This window comes from Mobula birostris, chromosome 21 (assembly GCF_030028105.1).
Source record: "Mobula birostris isolate sMobBir1 chromosome 21, sMobBir1.hap1, whole genome shotgun sequence".
NCBI classification, from domain to species: domain Eukaryota; kingdom Metazoa; phylum Chordata; class Chondrichthyes; order Myliobatiformes; family Myliobatidae; genus Mobula; species Mobula birostris.
The window spans coordinates 49,712,188-49,730,072 of NC_092390.1; the positions used below are offsets into that span (position 1 = coordinate 49,712,188).

General features: G+C 42.8%; 1 protein-coding gene across 2 annotated transcripts in view; it reads left to right on the forward strand.

The window, feature by feature from the left end:
* Nucleotides 1–3,156: 3,156 nt before the first annotated feature.
* The window catches only part of LOC140185779 (C-terminal-binding protein 2-like), a 371,042-nt gene continuing 356,313 nt past the window's right edge, over nucleotides 3,157–17,885 (forward strand). For both annotated transcript variants that reach the window (XM_072239431.1, XM_072239428.1), the window contains exon 1: nucleotides 3,157–3,483. The gene's annotated coding sequence lies outside the window, so the exon portion shown is untranslated. The remainder of the gene's footprint in view (nucleotides 3,484–17,885) is intronic.

Genomic DNA, 17,885 nt, shown 5'->3' on the forward strand with positions numbered 1-17,885 from the left:
CAGGATTAGCTTCGTCCCCTCTGAGAAAAGATTTCTGAATGGACATTGAACCTATGATTAGATTAGATTAGATTATGAGGACACGCAGTCCTCTTTTATTGTCATTTAGTAATGCTACCTCACTACTTTTTTACTCTTATTGAACTATATATTTAAATTTACTTTTTAAAAAATATATATACTTCTTATTGTAATTTACAGTTTCATGAAATATGCTGGTGATATTATACTTGACTCTTATTCTGATATCCTGACCCTGTTAAAACATAGGACAGCAAGTGATACGCCTAGTCAAGCTGCTCCAGTGTAACTTCGGTGACCCGGTTCATTCCTGATCCCTGGTGCTGTACAGGTGCAATATGCATGTTTTTTCTATGTCCCCCTGTTTCTTCTGTTGCTTCAGCTTCTTCTCATATCCCATGGACATGCAAGCTAATTGCTAATTGGTCAGTGTAGATGCACCCCCCCCATGTGCAGATGGTGGGCAGAGATTTGGAATATGAGCAGAATCCCTACCTCAGTGGGTATTTGATGCACTGGGGGGAAGTATCCAGGCAAATATCAAGAGGATTCTTAGCCTCAAAGAGCAAGGAAGCAACAGAAGCGAATGTCCCAAATCCGGAAAATTATGTCAAATCAGGATTTGCTGCAGTCAACAGGAGTAAGCTTCAAGAAGGGAACAACTTTGCCTGAGAGCACTTTAAGATAGTCGTCTGGTTCGCTCTCTGCTCTGAGGAACAGGATGAGATGTGCTTATATACTTTTTTCTTCCTAAGAGCTACTAGAGAGAGCTGAGGTAAATAGCCTGAAGGGAAAAGATAACTTAATAATACCCACATAGTCTAACACAGTAAGCATCACCAGGTCCTTTTAAGGACTGTGCAATATATGAAGATGAAAGCTCAGAGTACCACTGCTTCCTATCCTCTATCCTGGAAGCAAGTGGAAGTGTCTGCATCATGTGCTAACCTTGGACAGGTCTTGCAAGTCCAGGAATAGTAATTTGTTAGTTGGGGTGTATTCAATAAATTCCAGCTAGCAACTGGACAGGTATCATCCCTTATATCTGCTACTTGAAGCAGAAGAGTGAAATGATTGAAATTGGAAGCTTATTTTACAGAGAGAAAAACAAGTTCACTATAAAATCTTCAGGTCAAGTATGCTTTGGAGCGAGTGAGGTCATAGCACAGACCTGCTACATACGGTCCATTGTTAGCGTGCACTCCAAAATGGGTTGGAAAAAGAACTCACAAATGAACATAAAGGAAACAGTAGAACTATGTAATTGATAGTGTAGGAACAGAAACCTTCTGGTGATCAGGCAAGGCTGTTCTCCCTCTTGTTACTTACTGGTAAATTGTGTATAGGTAGTCGTGTGTGAATCGTCACCTTTTCCCCTTTCAATGTCAAAAAAAAACTGAGAAAGTCACTGGCTTTCTTTCTCTTCCCTTGAATACTTTTGATATCTAAAGTGATGTCATATGTTAGATGAAAAATGAAAAGATGATGGTCTCATTTCTAATGAATTGAAGGTATCATGGAAACCTAGAGCAACATGTCAGTCCATGGCCTCCATGGTGAAGAGGGAGCTCTGGGTAGCCTCCAACTTGATAGCATGGATATCGATTTCTTCTTCTGGTAACCTAATTCCACCTCCCCCCCCCATTCCCCAGTCTGACCTTTTACCTCCTTCCCCTGGGTCCCCTCCTCAATCACTTTCTCCTATGGTCCACTCTCTTCTCCTACAGATTCCTTCCTCTCCAGCCCTTTATCTTTCCTACCTACCTGGCTTCTCATATCGCCTTCTAGCCGTCCTCCTTCCCCTCGCCCGCCTTTTTTTAGTCTGGCGTCTTCCCCTCTCCCTCCTCAGTCTCGAAGAAGGGACTCGGCCCGAAATGCCGACTGTTTACTCATTTCCATAGATGCTGCCTGACCCGAGTTGCTCCAACATTTTGTATGCGTGTGTTGCTCAATGTAAAGTCGATGTAGGGCTGTTCTGCTCCTCCGAAGACCGACCCAACTGATCCCACTACCCCGCTGCTCACTTGAATTCTCGCCTCTGGTATTTAACGTTTCATTCCGAAAACCGGCGTAATTCTATCGCATTGTCAGACAATGCATTCCATAACCTCACCGGTCCTTGTGCTCTGCCGACGCTTATGTAGAATGTTGCCTTACGCTGTGGTAGGATTAATCCTGAAACTGTTAGTAAAACAGCTATACTGTGAGAACGGAACTTTCCTATCCCCAAGACCTTTCCAAATCCGATCCGACAGACTCGCTGCATATAAATATATAACCAACGAATGAGACAAGAGCAATAAACCAAGCGCTGGAGGAACTCAAACTCCCCGGGTCTGGCAGCATTGGGGGTGGGGGTCAGTGAAGAAGGAAATTGTCGACGTTTCGGGTCGAAACCCTGCATCAGGACTGGAAACAATGCTGATGCATGCACGCTGCAACTTTTTAAATCAGCCGGATGGGGAAAGAGTAGAGCGTTTTTATTTGTCTTTTAAATTTTTAGAATTTAAAAAGCATGTGAATTTTAACCTAGCTTGAAGGGATTATTTTTGTCAATATTCAGTTAATTAAAGAAAACAAAGTAAATCTTGACTTAAGTCTGCAGTTTTGCTCCCAATGTATTTAATTAAGTTTTTTTAAAAAAAATATAAACGAGCAGAAGCGAGCTGTTGAAGTCTTGATGGGAGACAGGCGGAAAACTTGGGTCACCTCACTTTCGTTATGGTGAATGCAATGCTTTTCTGTATTTGGAAAGAAAAAGTGAGGCTCTTGAGAATATTTTCAGTTCACGAAGCAGATTTTAATTTGGCGTGTTTTTTTTTAACGAGGAACCTTGCAGTCGGAAAGTTGAGGGTTGTAGGCGGTGCTGTGTAGTTTTTCGTGCACGGGGAAGGAGTCGGTGGCTCCTGTCTCCATGTCGATGCTATCGGGAGAAGTGTAAAAGTGAGCGGCTGTGCGAGTGTTGGAGGCGCGGTTGTCCATGTGGGGCTGTGTCATTGGTTTATGGCAGAGCCCGCCCGCCGAAGCCAGCCCAGCCCAGCCCAGCCAGACCCCCTCCGGTCCCGGCCCGCTTGTTTCCTCTCCCTCGCTCTCTGCAACTCGCTGTTTCTTCTGCTGGGGGTGTTGGAGGGGGGCAAGAAGGGAGGGGGCGGGGGGCGAGAGGAGGAAGTCCGATCGCCAGGAGTCACCGAGGACCAGGACAGCAGAGCGGCCGCTCCGTCCTCCCCTTCTCCGACTGCTTCTGTCTCTCGCAGCGGCTGTCGTCCCCCACTCGGGGGGAGAACCCGGTCCTGTCGCTCGGATCTTACAGGCTGCAGTCCGAGGATTAAGTTTAATTGTTTTCTTTTTCTGATGTGGGACCAGCTGATCGGAGGGAGCTGCCGGCAAGCGTGAGCGAGGTCCGCCGAGTGATGGAGATACTGGTGCCGAGGGACGGGCTGTAACCGGGCGGTGATCGCACAGGTACCGGGAGCTGGGCTGGGCTGGGCTGGGCGATTGGCGACAGCGACACCCTCCCTGGGCAATCCGCTCCCTTCCTTATTTCCTTCCTTCCTTCCTTCCTTCCTTCCTTCCTTCATTCACTCACTCCCCCCACCTCCACCTTGTACACGCCCCCACCCCGCCCCCTGCGGTCATGCCGCCGCTCGCACACCATGCGCGAACTCCTTGCGTTCGCCGCCAACACAGCCCCCCTCCTTAACTTAATTCTCTCACTTCTCTCTCGCCATCACTTCACTCTGTCTCCTTCCCGCCCGCTATTCCTCACTCCCTGACTTCTCACTCCCCCCTCCAGCCCTACCTTCAGGAGCTTCTCATCTTCCTGCTCTCCTCCTCCCTTTTAATGGGAACAGTCGCTGTGTCTACTCTCCTGCCTACCCCCACCCCCACAGAGTTGCCTGCAACCCCCACAAATGGATCTGCCACCCCTTTATCATTTCTTCCCTCTTTTACCCACAATAAAGAATGACCATGCCTATTATCCTGCATATTCCAAATTAATTATACTGTGCTCTTTCTCTTCAGCCCTGAATTCCTTCTTGACCCCATACCTTTTGTGCATGGTGCAGGTCCAGGTTCAGGTATGCCTGTCCCCTCAATCAGCCTCAGATCCCTTTCCACACAGCCTTTCTATTGGCACACTTATCCGCGACCTTTTCAACCTCTACTCCACTTCCACACAGAGCCCAGTCTCCTAAACAAACAAATCCCAATTTGTCACCAACCACCTGCCAATAGTTCCTTGCTGCCATTGTCCTTAAACACACTTCCCTTCTAATCTTTCTCTTTTCCCTCCGATCGTTTTCTGTCTCCCCTAGCTTCATTTCCCCTGGCACCCTTCTTTTCTCTGCCCTCTGCCTTCCCTCTTTTTCCCACCCATCCTTTGCTCCTCTGAGTCTCCAGCTACTTTTTCTATCTTCCCCCATCCAGCTCAACTTGTGTTTTTCGTCAGTAATGCTGAGAGGATAGTTGGAATGTAGGGAAGTAAATGTCGCCATGCAGTGGTTTCCTGCTGTTTTCTAATGATGAGAAACTAGATTATCCACGTTTCCAAAAGGAAGTTTGGGGGGTGGGGGGGGGGTTCTATGCCTTGAATGTTAAGTTAATTGCGCCCTTTTGGGAGCTTATATATCATGGCAGAGTCATTTACAAAGATGTATAGAAATGATAATTTGAGGTATTCTCCTTGGTATTACTGGATAGATGCTTTTGGAAAAATATGTAAGAAATATTTTCAGTTTTAGATATCTGCCATTCTGACACTGAAGATTTTTAGATCCAAACAATTCTAGTCCCTTCCAGATGATCTTCCTTACACTATGGTGATTGTGACTGACCTAACGTGGGTGCATTAATTTTGTAAAGTTGGAGCCTATGTTTATTATAAAGTTTGGTGGTTTAGGAAGCAGTCATTGAAAACTACAGGCCGCTTTTGGCCCATCCAGTCTGCGCTGAACCATTGAAACTTCCTAGTCCCATTGACCTGCTCCTGGACCATAGCCTTCCCATCTATGTACTTCCCTTGTTGGTAAAAGCATATGAGGTTTTGTGCGTATTTTAAACAAAGGCTTCCCCGCCCTCCCCCAACAAGTTTATCCTTTTTTAAAAAATATTGCCAGTCTATGAAATTTGATTCCAGAGGTACTTTTTAAAATACTCCTTCACAGTTGATATGCTGAAGGTGGTGCATTTATGTTAATCCAGGGTCACTTATGGTCAGAATGCATACTGTCTGTTGAATTATGTATTTTGGGTGTTTTTTCTTTAGAATTACATCTAACATCACAAAACGAGAGAAATAAAGTGATGTTTGACACTTACAGGGTATGGGCCTGAACTTGTCACTTTTGTGTGTGCCAAATGTTTGGGCAATATATCTTGTGGGATATATATAATGTGTAACAGCAATAAGCAGACAATAGTCAGTTTGTCAGATTTATAATGTTAGTAAATGATTAAATAGTGATATGAAATACCAGAACATGTTTGTACCAGTTTGTTCCAGTTGAGCAAGGGAAAGTAAAACGTTATGAATTAGTAATAGAAACCTTGGTTAATTTCACAAATAGATTAACAGCAGATTGAGTTTGCCGCTGTATAATTAAAATGGCTGCAGAGTTTGACTTTTCTATAGAGATTGATTTAAAGAAATTTCAAAGCAGTTTGACTATTCTTAAATTGATTTGGTGATTTATTAGGGAGATAAAAAATGGATTTCAAATGTAATGTAAATTTAATATAATTGATTCTCAAAACCAAAACATTTAAGCCACGTTGTTTCAATGGAAATGGATATTAAGCAGTAGTTTCTGTGTATAGAGTTGGTACACTACCAGACAGTTTTCTGGGTCTAGCTTTAGAGTATGCTCTGTGGGGTGTATCTGCAGATAATTGAAAAACATGCATAGACTTCTTCTGTCCTTATGCTCATTTCCAAACAAAAAGTGCCAACTACTTAGTGGAAAACATTTCTGGCAGTGGAGAACATGGTTTTAACTCAATATGTGGAGTATATGAAGTCGCTGGTAATCAGCTGAAGTTTTTATATTTATTTACTGAGATAGGGCCTTTCAGCCCTTTGATCCACACCGCCCAGCAATCCCCCAATTCAATCCTAGCCTAATCACAGGACAATTTACAATGACCAATTAACCTACCAATCAGTAGGTCTTAGGACTGCGGGAGGAAACCGGAGCACCCGGAGCATCACAGGGAATGTAAGAACTCCTTACAGGCAGTGGTGGGAATTGAACCCAGGTTGCCTGTACTGTAAAGCATTGTGTTAGCAACTACACCACTGTTGAAGAGAGAAATAAGAATGCTTTCTGATAGGTAGGACTTGACAAGTCGTAGTTCCCAACATTCTGTACTTGAGCCTCAGCTTTTCATCAATTATACCTGTGATTTGGAAGAGGAGATTGATGTTTTTGTTATCCTGTTTGCAAATCTAAATGAGAAGGCATAGTCGTTTGTATTGATGGCAGTGCTAAGTTTTAATTAGGTTGAACAAGACTAAGTAAAATTGAAAGCTGGAGTTCAGTGCAGGGAAGTGTAAAGTCATCAGCTTTTGGATTGGAGAGAGAGAGTTTGGAATTCTTAATGGGAGGTGATGATGAGCCGTTGAAGAGAAAAGGAGTTTAGATGTACATATCCTTAAAACTTTGTGTGCAAATGTATAAAAAAAATCAAAAAGTCTTGTAGAATACTGGTGGCTATCTGAAGGGGTTAACTGCAAAGCGGAAAATGTAAATTAAGATCCAGTAATGTAGGAGGGTGTTTTAAAATTTTCCTCAGATTTAACTCTTGGTACTACACCTAAGGAAAGGTGTATAAATTTAGAAAAAGGTGTAGATTCATTGGAATAGCACAATAAAAAGGTTGCTTTTGATCACCTTGGCTTTAGGAGATTGAGGAGTGATGATAGGTACGTAAAAATGCTGAATGTAATGAGGGAGATCAAGAGAAATAAAGAGTTAGGTTTGCTGTAAGTGAACTCAAGAAGCACCTACTGTACTTACACCGCTGTGGATGCAAAAACTCTGCCGAAAACTGGATGGTGCTGAGGTAACCACAGTTTTCAAGATTGTGGTTGATAGATACAGTATTGGGTTATGGAGAGTGGTTAAATGGAATTAAGGTACAGAGAGCCACAATGCACTGAATTGTGAAACAGCCTTCAGATTTAAAGATGGTTTGCTTTTGTTAGCAAATTGCTGTTGTCTGGTATAGTTGAGTGGCTGATTTCTTGTGCACCTTTTGATGGGCATCTCAAGATTCATTTGTGTGTGATGATCATACAAACCTTTTGTCTCAACTACTGCCTTTTGGTCCACCTAAGCTGATGAAATTGGAATCAAACTTACCATTAAATTTCCTTTATCTATATATACAGATTTAAACATCTGTCTAGTAAGTATGAGATTGTACTCTTTGCTAATTTGACGTTTATTTGATTAATTCTGTTAAGCTTTGGTTATTTTTCCTGAACCTTATTATCATAGAAGTAAGTTTTCAGCCAATTCAGTTTCCGCTGTTTGGTGTCTGAAGGAACTGGGTACAACAGGGGCAGGCAATGGGATCAGTCATCACCCTAGCCACTTTCCTGCATCTGAGATCTAATTGCACCTCTAGCCAAGCTATTTCAGTACTGTTGTAATACTGACATCTACAGCAAGGTGGAAAGTTGCCCTGCTGTGTCTTATTCACAGAAAGTAGGACAAATCCAATACAGCTAATTACCACCCAGTCAGTCTATCTTCCAATACCAGGAAGCTGATGGAAACTGCTATTGACAATTCTATTAAGGGCAATTGTTTCCCTTACCTATTTCCATTGTTTCCATTATCTATTTCCCAATGTCCAATTTTGATACCACTTGGCTTCAGATCTAATCACAGCCTTTAGTCGAGATGTGAACCAAGGAGCTGAATTCCTAGAAGTTGAGGTGAGTGACTGGGCATTCAATTGTGTGAATTCAAGGTAAGGCTAAAGTCAGTGTTCACCATGTGGAAAATAGAGTCACACATAAATGAAGATGTTTGTGGTTCTTAGTGCTTAATCATCTCTTCCCTAGGATATCCCTGCAAGAATACCTCAGAATAAGCTCAACCTTCTTCACTCACTTCACTACAGGCCTTCCTTCCATCAGAATGGGTTTAATATCATCGGTGTGTGTTGTGAAATTTGTTGATTTTGTGGCAGCAGTAGAATGCAATATATAATTTAAAAAACTGAATTACAGTAAATATATATAATTGTTAAATTAAATAAGCAGTGCAAAAATAGAAATAAAGAAGTAGTGAGGTAGTGTCTAAGGGTTCAACGTCCGTTCAGAAAACAGATGGCAGAGGAGAAGAAGCTGTTCTTGAATCGGTGAGTATGTGCCTTCAGGCTTCTGTACCTTATTCTTGATGGTAGCAATAAGAGCAAGGCATGACCTGAGATATACCCAAGTAGAGTTCAATTCCCTTCACAATTCTTAGAAAAAGAAGTGGTTTAGGTCTGTATGCAGCAAGATCAGAACACAGTCAGGCATGATATCGGTGACACAGTTTGGGTTGATACATAGCAGCAACATTTGCAGCTCAAGACTACTAGGTAATAATTGTCTCCAATAAGAGAAAGTCTAACCACTTTAAGTATTATTACCATTGCCAAATCCTCCATTATCAATGTCTTGGGCTCACCGCTGAATGAAAACTCAGCTGGACCAACCACATGGTTATTTGAGTTGTTGAGTGGCTGTGTTACAACCACGGACTCTGTTGTAGGGTCTAAGCACCCAAGCAGGTGGGCTGTGCACCAGGTTTGACAATTGCACCCGTTAGTATGCATGTTCTTGCTAATGTGTGTCCCATTATGATGGTATTTAACTCCCTTCTTTTCATTCTAGTCTAGTTGAGACTTGACCAAAAGCACAGCAACATTTATGCTCCCTGATTGCTCTCACCTTTGTCTGGGAAAGAAGACTACTGTTTTGACTGACGGTATCAAGGAGTGGTGTACATTTAGTATTTAGTTATTGCTTCCAACCACAACGTTGGTGTTCACTTTCAGTTTGAGGGTTTTAGTTAATGACCCTGTTGGCCTAGCGTTTCTTGTTTTCCCTTTCTTTTAAAATCTACACCAGTTCTCATTAAAGTCAGTGAACTGTTGACCTGCTCCAGTGTCTCTTACTCTCGGCACTTGGCCATATCCAAACCTCTTAACAGGTTGGGTATCCTGCAGGGAGTGACAGAATCCCTAATGTCCCAAGGTCCTTCCTGTATCTCTAAGTCACAGTGCAAGAGTGCGATGGACTACTTTCCACTTGCCAGGACACATGCAGCACCAAGAGCTCGCGAGAAGCTTGATGCCATCCAAGACAAAGCAGCCATCCTTATTGTCACGCAAACACGAGGAAATCTGCAGATGCTGGAAATTCAAGCAACACACACAAAATGCTGGTGGCACGCAGCAGGCCAAACAGCATCCATAGGAAGAGGTACAGTCGACATTTCAGGCCGAGACCCTTCGTCAGGACTAACTGGAAGAAGAGATAGTAAGAGATTTGAAAGTGGGAGGGGGAGGGGGAGATCCGAAATGATCGGAGAAGACAGGAGGGGGATGGATAAAGATGAGAGCTGGAAAGTTGATTGGCAAAAGGGATACAAGGCTGGAGAAGGGAGAGGATCATGGGACGGGAGGCCTGGGGAGAAAGAAGGAGGGAGGGGAGCACCAGAGGAAGATGGAGAGCAGGCAAGGAATTATTGTGAGAGGGACAGAGAGAGAAAAGGGGGTGGGGGGGAATAAATAAATAAATAAGGGATGGGGTGTGAAGGGGAGGAGGGGCATTAACGGAAGTTAGAGAAGCCAATGTTCATGCCATCAGGTTGGAGGCTGCCCAGATGAAATATAAGGTGTTGTTCCTTCAGTCCGAGTGTGGCTTCATCTTTACAGTAGAGGAGGCCATGGGTAGACATATCAGGATGGGAATGGGACGTGGAATTAAAATGTGTGGCCACTGGGAGATCCTGCTTTCTCTGGCAGACAGAGCGTAGGCGTTCAGCGAAACGGTCTCCTAGTCTGCGTCAGGTCTCACCAATATATAGAAGGCTGCACCAGGAACACCAGACGCAGTACAGTATATCACACCAGCCGACTCACAGGTGAAGTGTCGCCTCACCTGGACGGACTGTCTGGGGCCCTGAATGGTGGTGACATAGGAAGTGTAAGGGCATGTGTAGCACTTGTTCCGCTTACAAGGATAAGATTTCTTTTTGGCCTGGTGCTCCTTGGTGGGGTCATGATCGAGGGGTAAATAAGAGGAGGTATCAGCGAGTTGTCGCTTTGCCTCGGCAAGGTAGAGGTCAGTACGCCAGACTACAACAGCACCCCCCCTTATTAGCGGGTTTTATAGTAAGGTTAGAATTGGTGCGGAGGGAGTGAAGAGCAGAGCATGGAAGGAGCGAGGTTGGAATTGGAACAAGGTGTGGTGAAGTTGAGACGGTTGATGTCCCGTCTTCCTCTGGCGCTCCCCTCCCCCTTTCTTTCTCCCTAAGCCTCCTGTCCTATGATCCTCTCCCTTCTCCAGCCTTGTATCCCTTTTGCCAATCAACTTTCCAGCTCTTAGCTTTACCCTCCCCCTCCTGTCTTCTCTGATCATTTCGGATCTCCCCCTCCCCCTTCCACTTTAAAACCTCTTACTATCTCTTCATCAGTTAGTCCTGACGAAGGGTCTCAGCCCGAAACGTCAACTGTGCTTTTTCCTGTGGATGCTGTCTGGCCTGCTTCGTTCCACCAGCATTTTGTGTGTGATCCTTATTGTCACTCCATCTGCTATCCTAAATACCCGTCTCTTCCAACACAAGTGCACAGTGTTGCAGCGTCTAGCATGTCTAAAATATAATACAGTTACTTGCCCAAGCTAGTGACCTTCACAACCAAAAAGGGCAAGAGTGGCAGGTGTGTGGGAAAACGACCACATGAAGATTCCCCTCCAAGTGTCTTACCATCCTACTTTAGAAATGTAGCACTGTTCCAGCATTGTCTCTAGGTCTGAATCTTTGTTATTCTTGAACAGCAGCACTGCAAGAGGACATCAAAAACAACACTTCAAAAAAACCAGCTTGCTTTCTCAGGAAGACATCTTTTTCCCAAGAATGGGTAGTAAGTGCTGTCCTTGCCAGTGCTGCTTAGATCCTGAAAAGAAATTAAGTACTTGTGAAAGAAACGAATATGATTTCTATGTGCTAGACACTCGATTGTAAGAAATCCTACTTCAGCACCATGCTATTTATGCCATTACACCAGAACACGATCAAACATGACGCATATATGAGCTGAAGCTTTGTGTGCATACACTACCACCAGTTATTGTGATGATTTCAGAGGCTGTTCAAATCTTGAAACAAGTAAGAAATTTCTTCTGACAGATTGTTGGGGTGTCATCAAGCCAAGAAGGAAAACTTACTTAGGTTGGGGAATCAAAGGAAGGTTGCTGTGGTGATAGTTACTATTTCTTTCAAACAAGATGCAGGAACAGCAGCAAGCAGGAATTATTTTACAACCAACTAGCGTGAATTGGCGTTTGGCGACTTAAATCCAGATTGAACAGTTACAGTAAAATTCTGACCATTTAGACCTGATTGTTTGAAAATCCTGGTTATCTGGCATCTGATTCACCCATTAGTCTGGGATGTGCAGTGAACTAATGCAATGTAGTACCATAGCCAGGGTTTCAGAGTGCAGATGGGTATAGTGCCTGAACAGATGTGTGCCTGCAAAGGGGTGGAATCAGGTAATTTGTTAGGTTTGTGGCCAGAAATGGAGTACAGAATGTTTGTTTATCTTCCAATCCCTTTAACCTTGCTGACTCCATTGAGAAGTTTATTAAACTACTTTCTAAGCTGTAAAATTAAATGAAATCTAAGTGTGTTTGGGTATGAATAGAATTATATCTAATAAGATGGGTAATCTCCTGCTCTACCTGTACCTGTGTCAAAAAGGTGCTTAACTGTATAATTTTAGAGACTTATATTTGACTCCTTTGGTTAACGAATACTGTATTTTCACCCATTAGTTTGCCTAATTCCTGCATAAAGTGAAGTGGAGTAGTGACTCTTTCTGCACCCAGTTGTAGTATCTTGTGCAGTTTCATGGTAGTGACTTGTACCTTATTATTGAAATGTTTCCAAATAACATACCTGTGCTCTCAGTAGGGCTTGGTATGTCACCAAAGACGCTCACAAATTTCTACAGATGTACCGCGGAAAACGTTCTAACTGGCTGCATCACCACCTGTTATAGGGGCGGGGGGGGGTGGTGTGGGGGGGTTGAAGTAAGCTGCAGAGAGTTGTAAAATTAGTCAGCTGCATCATGGACGCTAGCCCCTGTGGTATCCAGGACATTGTCAAGGAGCGATGCCTTGAAAAGGCAACATCCATCATTAAGGACCTCTGTCACCCAGCGCAGTCCTTGTACTCATTGCCACCATCAGGAAGCAGGTACAGAAGCCTGAAGGCACACACTCAGTGATTCAGTAACGGCTTCTTTTCCTCTGCCATCCGATTTCTGAATGGCTACTGAACGCATGAACACTACCTCACTACTTTTTATTTCTAGTTTTTGTACTATTCAATTTAACTATTATATTTTTTTTACTGTAATTCACTTTTTCTATTATCGTGTATTGCATTGCACTGCTGCGGCAAAAACAACAGATTTCACGACATGCTTGTGATATTAAACCTGTTTCTGATTCTGATTCTGCACAAAGATGACTGTGGAAAAGGTGGATTTCAATCCTGTGCTGCCTTTGTGATTTTAAAAATGGGAGTTAGTCTCAACCATGTAAGCAGTAAGGTTTCAATCATTGAAAGATGTTGAAAGTTGAACTTCAGTCATAGTTCTTGTTTACATTTGCTTACTTTCATCACTTTTGATTTCTCATTGTGTTTCCCAACTCTGAAGTTCTTCATAGTAGAGGTGACAGTTGTCTACAATTTACCGTAAATACTGCCCACGATTTACCGTAAATACTGTCCACATTCTTGGTAGACTCATGGCAAATTTTTCTTTGGTCACGAACAAATAATCCTGCCAATTCCTCTCAGAGATGAACTAAGGTTTCTGCAAGGGCATGAAGCTTGTTAAATGTAAGTGCTGGCAATAGTTGAGGCTTGTTTTCCTGAGTTGGCATTTCATCATTCTGTCTGTTCAGCTGTTCTGTATCAGTCCCACCCTCTAATCTGCATTGAATCAATGTGCTTTCCCCTTTCCATTGCACTATCTCCATTGCTGTTTGGTCTCTTATTCATTTTTACAAGGCACTAACACTCATGAAATGGATGAAACCTGCCTTTATTAAAGATTCAACTTAAATCGGAGTCAACTTTGTTTCTTCATCCTAGCATTGACAGCAGTGTAGGAAAGAAATTGTTAAGCTAATTAAAGAAAGCCCCTATTGATCAAGTTAAATGCCATTCAGTTTTAAAATGCATCTAGAAGAAATGTTTACAAGGATTTGTGTACCTGCAGGAGAATGGTGAATGTTGGCGATTATGTAACTACACACACAAAGGGCTGGAGGAACTCAGCAGATCGGGCAGCATTAATGGAATGAATAAACGTTCAACGTTTTGGGCTGAGAACCTTCTTCAGGATTAGAAAGGAAAGGGAAGATGCCAGGATAAAAAGGTGGGTGGAGGAGAAGGATAGCTGGAAGGTGATAGGTGAGCCAGGTGGGTGGGAAAGGTGAAGAATTGGAGAGGGAGGAATCTGCTCGAAGAGGAGAGTGGGCCATAGGAGAAAGGGAAGGAGGAGGGAACCCATGGGGGGGCGGGGGGGGGGGTGATAGGCAGGTGAGAAGAGCTAATAGGCCAGAGTGGGAATAGAAGAAGAGGGGAGGAAGAAGGGAATTTTTTTTACTGGAAGGAGAAATCAATGTTCATGCCATAAGGTTGGAGGCTACATAGACGGAATTGCTATATTTATTGCTATATTTATGTATTGCTATATTTATGCTCTATTTTTGGTTGGTGCGGCTGTAATGAAACCCAATTTCCCTTGGGATCAATAAAGTATATCTATCTATCTATATAAGGTGTTGCTCCTCCATCCTGAAGGTGTCCTCATTGTGGCATTAGAGGAGGCCACGTACCGACATGTCAGAATGGGAATGGGAATCAGAATTAAAATGTTTGGCCACGAGGAAGTACTGCTTTTGGCAGATGGGACGGAGGTGCTCGATGAAGCAGTCCTCGAATTTTTAGGGGTCTCACCAACTTAGAGGAGGCCACATTAGGAGCACTGAATACAATTGATGATCCCAGCATATTTGCAGGTGAAGTGTTGCCTCACCAGGAAGGACTGTTTGGGCCCTGAATGGAGGTGAGGTGAGGTTATGAGGTTACAATGAACAAAATAATATGTATGTAACATACTATTTTGGCCATTGTAATGCTGATTACATGGGAACAAGTTTATGCACCTCCCACGAATAGCACTGAAATCGCATTGTTTTAATTATGCTGATATTGGAGAGGGTCTGAGGAGGGATTACGGGAATGAAAAGATTAATGCATGAGGAGTGTTTGATCGGTCTGGGCCTGTACCTGCTGGGGTTAAAAGAATCGGGGTGGGGGGAGGTCTCATTGAAGCCTACTGAATACTGAAAGACCTCACTAGAGTGGATGTGGAGAGGATGTTTCCTATTGGACCAGGGGACACAGCCTTAGAGTAGGACTGAGGAGGGATTTCTTTAACCAGAGGGTGGTGTAACGTAGAAGTCATTGCCATGGACAGCTGTGGAGGACAAGTCATGGAGTATATTTAAATTGGAGGTTGATATATTCTTGATTAGTCATGGCGTCACAGGATATAGGGAGAAGGCAGGAGAATGGAGTTGAGAGGGAGAATAAATCAGCCATAATGAAATATCAGAGTGGACTCAATGGGTTGGGTGGCCTAATACTGCTTCGATATCTTATGGTCTTACATAGTTCCATGGGACCTCTGGTTTAGTGCTGAGTTTTGCTGGCATTGCACTGATTTCTTTCTAGTCTTTCCAACCCAGAGTGGGTTGTGAACCCACAGTCTTCTGACAGAGGCTTTCGCTCTGAGTGTTTGTCACCAAGAAGAACAGACATGCGGAACTTCTTTCTGTGACTTGTTTTCGTGCTGTTCAGCATACAGAGAGCTAAGTGTTACCATCACCCACGTTTCTTGGTCAATGTTTCTAGTCATCCTGACAGTCTGCGTAACATGTTTGATTTTCTACCTCATGACTTAGCCTTTCAAGCTTTGATAATAACATCATTGTGTATCTGCTTTGTCTTTTGTAACAATTGCTTCACCTCTGTGGCACCTTGTGACAACTTAAATAAAAGGTTTTTTTCTTGGTTTTCCTCATTGGCACAAATTGTACAGTGGCATGCTAAAGTTTGGGCACCCATGGTCAAAATTTCTGTTACTGTGAATAGCTAAGTGAGTAAAAGATGACCTGATTTCCAAAAGGCATAAAGTTAAAGATGACACATTTCTTTAATATTTTAAGCAAGAGTACTTTTTTATTTCCATCTTTTACAGTTTCAAAATAACAAAAAAGGAAAAGGGCCCGAAGCAAAAGTTTGGGCACCCTGCATGGTCAATACTTAGTAACACCCCCTTTGGCAAGTATCACAACTTGTAAACACTTTCTGTAGCCAGCTAAGGGTCTTTCAATTCTTGTTTGGGGGATTCTCGCCCATTCTTCCTTGCAAAAGGCTTCTAGTTCTGTGAGATTCTTGGGCCGTCTTGCATGCACTGCTCTTTTGAGGTCTATCCACAGATATTTGATGATGTTTAGGTCGGGGGACTGTGAGGGCCATGGCAAAACCTTCAGCTTGTACCTCTTGAGGTAGTCCATTGTGGATATTGAGATGTGTTTAGGATAATTATCCTGTTGTAGAAGCCATCCTCTTTTCATCTTCGTCTTTTTTACGGATGGTGTGATGTTTGCTTCCAGAATTTGCTGGTATTTAATTGAATTCATTCTTCCCTCTACCAGTGAACTGTTCCCCGGGCCACTGACTGCAACACAAGCCCAAAGCATGATCGATCCACCCCCGTGCTTAACAGTTGGAGAGGTGTTCTTTTCATGAAATTATGCACCCTTTTTTCTCCAAACGTACCTTTGCTCATTGCGGAGTTCAAAGGAACATCTAAACAAGCCTGATGCATTTTGGAAACAAGTCCTGTGGACTGGTGAAGTTAAAATAGAACATGCTTCTGTAAAAAAGCTGAAGATGAAAAGAGGATGGCTTCTACAACAGGATAATGATCCTAAACACGCCTCAAAATCCACAATGGACTACCTCAAGAGGCGCAAGCTGAAGGTTTTGCCATAGCCCTCACAGTCCCCTGACCTAAGCATCATCGGAAATCTGTGGCTAGACCTCAAAAGAGCAGTGCATGCAAGACAGCCCAAGAATCTCACAGAACTAGAAGCCTTTTGCAAGGAAGAATGGGCGAAAATCCCCCAAACAAGAATTGAAAGACTCTTAGCTGGCTACAAAAAGCGCTTACAAGCTATGATACTTGCCAAAGGGCGTGTTACTAAGTACTGACCATACAGGGTGCCCAAACTTTTGCTTCGGGCCCTTTTCCTTTTTTGTTATTTTGAAACTGTAAAAGATGGAAATAAAAAAGTAATCTTGCTTAAAATATTAAAGAAATGTGTCATCTTTAACTTTATGCCTTTTGGAAATCAGGTCATCTTTTACTCGCTTAGCTATTCACAGTAACAGAAATTTTGACCGGGGTGCCCAAACTTTTGCATGCCACTGTACATGCTTGATCTACATTTTTGAATGCAGATAGTTGGGAAATAACATGTGAAAAATCTGAGGGATTTATAGTTGATGAATGCTGATGTAAAAAATCTGAGGGATTTATAATTGATGAATTTTGATGTATAAGTTCTATTTATTTCAGGAAGATTGCTAATAGAATAATGCATTATGCAAGGTATTTTGCCTGTTTTATTGGTTAGTTCTATTTGAAAGGATTACAAAGAGAACTGGAAAAATAATGATGAACAAAGCTAGAGTAACCCCTTGCAGATAGACAGATTAATGAAGTTGCAGTCAACAAGCTTTTCTACTGCCTTTAGTTATTTATTTTCCTTGGGCAAACAAAGGCTGCATTGTCTGAGAGTTGTTCGCAGCTGTGTGTTGGATGTCCAATATTTTGTGATGTAATATTAAACCAAACAGGTGTTCAAGTATTTCATCTGCGTCATCTGGCGTTTCACTCTATATTGCGAGACTTCTCCCTCTTGAGGTAACGCATCATTACTGGAATTATATATTTCTCTCAATTGCTTGCTGATTTTTGCAACCATCTTAGGGAATACATAGCACCTGAATCTTGTTTTAGAAACTTAACAAGGTGGAATGAGAAAAACGCACTTATTCTGTTAAGTCTATTTGCTACAATTTTTACTCATTGATTGAAGCTCATTTATTTAATAAAGCACCTATTTATCCCCAAGAGTTAATTTTTGAACAACTTTCAGAATCTTGCATATTTACCGCGTAGTCTATTCATTTATTGATTGATTGGGATACAGCGTGGAATAGGCCATGCAAGCCATGCTGCCCTACAATCCCCCGATTTAACCCTAGCCTAATGGGACAATTTACAATGACCAATTAACCTACCGACCGATAGGTCTTTTGACTGTGGAAAGAAACACAATGGGAGAAAGTACAAACTCCTTGCAGGCTGTGGTGGGAATTGAACCGGGGTCACTTGTACTGTAAAGCTCTGTGCTAACCACTATGCTACCATACCTCAGACCATTGGTTGATCTCAGATAATCTCAGTTGACTGCCTACCATTGTTCC